Below are 5,342 nucleotides of genomic sequence, written 5' to 3'. Positions count from 1 at the left end.
TCTACCTGATGTCACTTGCCTTATTTCCTGCCTCATTTTGCATCTTAGAAATCTTGCACTGAGTTCTGTCCAAGGCCACCTGTGTCACTCAGGGCCTTGTTTTTTAAAACTTCTAGGTGTTTTATCTTCCCAAGTTTCAAAAATTCAGTTTTGCTCCCACCAAGGATTTTTCTGACAAGAGTAGATTTCTTCTCATGCTTATGCCAGATTTTCTTTCTGAATGCCTTACATGAACTATAAAAATATAAATAGAAACATAGAAATATTTAAATATATTAATGTCTTAGTCTGTTCAGGCTACCATAACAACAAAAAAAAATTCTATCCTCCTGCCAATGAAGAAAAATCAAGTTACTGGTAAAATTCATTTTTCAAATGACACTGTTAGATATCATATAAATGGTATAAAAGTATAAGAGCAATAATTCTCTTCTTTGTATTAGCAGATAATTCACTTTACTGTTAAATTACTAATAATGGCAAATGTATGATTTAGATTTGGGCATATGTATAATAAATATAAAGTGAGTGAGAATTTTTATTTGTTTTTTTTGTCACTAAAAACCCAGACTGTGTGAGAACAGACTTGGTTAATTGGTTTTTGAGCCATAATAGAGGCCAGGAGTTGACAAACTATGGCCCACAAATCAAATCTGGCTCACCACCTATTAGCCCTCCAGCTAAGAATAGATTTATATTTTTAAAGAGTTTAAAAAAATAAAAAGCAATATTACCTGATATATGAAAATTCTGTAAAATTAACATTTCAGTATCCATAATTTACAGATATTGTTAAAATAACAATGTTATTTTTTAAACACAGGTACATTTCTTTGTTCATGTATTGTTTATGGCTGCTTTCATGCTACAATGGCCAAGTAGTTGCAACTGAGGCTATAGGGTGTATGAAGTCTAAAATACTAACTGTCTGGTTTTTTGCCAAAAACATTTACCAACCCCTGACATAGGCTACAAATGAGTGACTCAAATGCTCCAACTGAATATGCAGGAAAGAAAAGAGGTAAATTGCAGATAAAATAGTTTATACATTAATGCCAACGTATATACTACTTTATTCACAGAAAATAGTTATTTAGAATATACAAAACCTAGTTATGAATAATTCAGCACTAAGTGAAATTGTAAAAATTAATAAGATAATTAAATTGTGGAAATGTCTGTAATTCATTTCTTCATGTTATATAAAGAAATAACGAGTAAGTAAATGACTATGCTTTTTCATACTACAGCTACCAAGATTTTGAAAGGAAAGTTGCTCACATGACTTTTGGAAAGGAGAGGTGAAATTAAAACACTTCATCATGATGCTGAAAATGCCAGGAAAGATTATATTTTTAGTTTCATGTTGTGTTACTCTAGTGAATAGCCAGAATCTAACACTTCAAGACCAAAATCTTACAAGTATATATGTTGAAATTATAAGATATAAATTTTCATCAGAAGATAAAATTGTAACACAAATTATTGCATTGCTGAGTGTTACTCTTTCTAAGCACTTAATATTTTTTCATATTTTATAGAATTAAACCAAGGATATATTATTGTACAAACTTTAAGTACCCAATCCCACAAATGCTGAAACAGATCATGAAGAAATTTTCCAGAACTACATGAAACCTACAAGTTTAACCTCATATGTTGAAGCAATTAACCTTCTATGTCCCTTTTTGTTTTTAGTTGGGGTCTTACTCTGTCACCCAGGCTGGAATGCAGTGGCACAATAATACTTTCTGCAGCCTCGACTCCTGGACTCAAGTTATCTTCCTACCTCAGCATCCTGAGTGGCTGGGACTACAGGCATGCACCACTGGGCCTGGCTAATTTTTAAAATTTGTACAGAGAGCTCTTTGTAAAATGTATTTCTGCCTTGCCATGTTTCTGAGGCTGTTCTCAAATTCTTGGGCTCAAGTAATCCTCTTGTCTTTGCCTCCCAGAGTGCTGGGATTACAGGCATTAGCCACTGCACCCAACCCAAACTTACAGATTGCTATGGTGGTTGTTGTTGTTTTAATGTGGTAATTAATCCACACCATGTCCAAGAAAGTAACAAGAGTCACTTTCAGTGAGCAATCGCTCTTTAACTTAAGATTTATATTCAATACAAAAATAGTTGCTCCCATTCTCAGCAATGCACAAAGGTAATTTTCTAGTCCAATTGAAATAAACATCAAGATAAAAACTGCCTAGATACAGAAACTCACTAATATTTTCATGAAAACTGCACATTGATTAGAAAAAAAGAAAAATTATTTCCAACCAAGAATTTTAAAGTCTGCCCGATTATCAATTAAGTGGAAGATTAGAAGAAAAAATAAGAAATTTTTATAAATAGATTCTCAAAAATTTAATTCCTATTTATCCTTTCTTAAAATGCTACTGGAGAATACACTCCACAAAATAAGAGAAAAACTAAAGGATAAAATAGAAGATCCAAGAACCAGAGAATCCAACACAGAAGGGAGGCTAAGAGAATCTCTATTTTTGGGATGAAGAAAAATCCCAAGACTATGGTTACACAGTAGGGTAGAAGCACACTTGTCCTAAAGGGGAAAAGTTAGAAAATTTTGGAAGAGATTTCTTAAAGAGGTGAAACTGATAGAGTATCTAATGTGTTTGAACATATTAATTGAAGATTTACACAATTAAGGGAGAGTTTGGGACTAAGTACATTTTAAAAAAAAGTAAATTGGCAAACAAGATATTTAGAAATTCCAAGGAAGATAAAATATTGTGTTATCAAAAAAAAGTAATTAGTGTACTGCATGGTTCAGCAACAAAGTGTTTACATCCTCATCATAAATTAAACACTAAACATTGCTTTTTTTTTTTTTTTTTTTTTTTTTTGAGACAGTCTCACTCTGTCTCCCAAGCTAGAGTGTAGTTGCATGATCTGGGCCCACTACAACCTCTGCCTCCCAGGGTCAAGTGATCCTCTCACCTCAGCCTGCCTAGTAGCTGGGACTACAGGTGTGTGCAATCACATCCAGCTAAATCTTGTATTTTTTTGTAGAGATGGGGCCTGATCATGTTGCCCAGGCTTGTTTCCAACTTTTGGGTTCAAGTGATCCCTCTGCCTCAGCATCCTAAAGTGCCAGGATTAGGCATGAGCCACCATGCCCACCAGAACATTGCTGTTATTCAAGTTATATTTATACAAGAAAAATGTGGCATGGGAATGCTGTGTGGGGGAAGCTGGGGATAAAATTAAACTAAATCCTTTCATAATAAAAAATTAATAGTTGATGCCTAAAATGGTAATATTGAGAAGTAGAAATACATATCTTTTATATAGATTTAAGTCAGTTACAACCAGAGGAATCAATCAAGAGAGTTAAGAAGGAATTAGACAATGCTGGAGATTAGTTGGGGGAGACAAGGGAGTGCTCTTTTCAATAAAAGCTTTCTGGAGGGATTTCTGTCTTTATCTTATGTGTATGATTAACTTCAATAAAAACAGAAAAGTAGGAATTGATCCAAGATGGCTGATCACTAACAGCTCAGGATTGTAGATCCAAGTGAAAGCGCAGAGAACAAGAGGACACCACACTTTCAGATGAATTTTTGTTGCTCACGGACCAGGAGATTCCCAGTGGAGGAGCCCCACGGGTTGCCAACGTGATTCTTGTGGCCGGCAGGGCAGTTTTGCCAGTGCCTCAGCATGGCGGTTCTTGGTGCAGAATAAACGGGACTGGTTTCCCTTTTGACTGATGTTTGGAGCCCCGGGCCAGACTGGAGATTCCTAAGCAGAAAAGCACCATCAATCTTAATGCCGCTGTTTTAGCCGGCACAGCGGGTAGCTCAGATTCTGGCACTGGGAATCAATAAATTGGACGTCCACTCAGAAACCTAATTGAAAAGACAGTAATTACAAAGATGACAGATGGATAAATTTATAGTGAAGGGAAGAAACCAGCCTAAAAAGGCTGAGAATACCCAAAATCAGAATGCCTCTCCCTCTACAGGGGATTACAGTTTCTCATCAGCAATAGAACAAGGCCTGATGGAGAAAGACTGTGTTTCATTAACAGAAGTAGGCTTCAGAAGGTGGATGATAAGAAACTTCTGAGAGTTAAAAGAACTTGTTCTAACCCAATGCAAAGAAACTAAGAACTTTGAAAAAAGGTTTGACAAAATGCTAATAAGAAAAGACAATAGGAGAACAATCCAAGATGGCCAATTGCTAACATCTCAGGATTGCAGCTCCCAGTGAAAGCTCAGAGGAGAGGACACCACACTTTCAGACAAATTTTGGTCACTCGCAGAGCAGAAGATTTCCAGTTGAGTAGCTGCACGAGTTGCCAGCACGACTCTTGTGGCTGGCACCGCAATGCGGCAGCTCTTGGTGTGGAGTAAACGGGACTGGTTCCCCTTCTGACTGAGGTTTGGAGCTCCGGGAAGGCACAGTTGCCTATTATGGACTCAAGAAGAAAGCCAGACTGGAGATTCCTGGGCAGAAAAGCACCATCAGTCGTAATGCTGCTGTTTTGGCCAGCGCAGTGGGTTGTTCATATTTCGGCCCTGGGAATTAACAACTTGGACGTTCACTCAGAGACCTAATTTGAAAGTTGGTAATTACAAAGATGACAGGTGGATAAATTTACAATGATGGGAAGAAACCAGTGTAAAAAGGCTGAGAATACTCAAAATCAGAATGCCTCTTTCTCTAAAGAGGATCACAGTTCCTCACCAACAAGAGAACAAGGCTTGATGGAGAATGAGTGCATCCCATTAACAGAATAAGGCTTCAGAAGATGGATAATAAGAAACTTCGGTGAGTTAAAAGAACATGTTGTAGCCCAATGTAAAGAAAATAAGAACTTTGAAAAAAGGTTTGACGAAATCCTAATAAGAATAGACAACTTAGAGAGGAATATATGTGAATTAATGGAACTGAAGAATACAATACAGGAACTCTGAGAGCTATACACAGGTTTAAATACTTGAATTGTTCAAGCAGAAGAAAGGATATAAGAGGTTAAAGTCCAACTTAATAAAATAAAAAGAGAAGACAAGATTAGAGAAGAAAATGTAAAAAGGAATGAGCAAAGTCTCGAAGAAATGTGGGACTATGTGAAAAGACCAAATTTACGTTTGATAGGTGTACCTGAATGCGACAGAGAGAATGAATCCAAGCTGGAAAACATTCTTCAGGATATTATTCAGGAAAATTTTCCTAAACTAGCAAAGCAGGACAATATTCTACCCCAGATATTCCTCAAGAAGAGCAACCCCAACGCACATAATCATTAGATTCACCAGGGTTGAAACGAAGGAGAAAATACTAAGGGCAGCCAGAGAGAAAGGTCAGGTTACCCACAAAG

The sequence above is a fragment of the Callithrix jacchus genome, chromosome 2 (assembly GCF_049354715.1).
Source record: "Callithrix jacchus isolate 240 chromosome 2, calJac240_pri, whole genome shotgun sequence".
NCBI lineage: Eukaryota > Metazoa > Chordata > Mammalia > Primates > Cebidae > Callithrix > Callithrix jacchus.
This window is presented reverse-complemented; position numbering follows the sequence as displayed.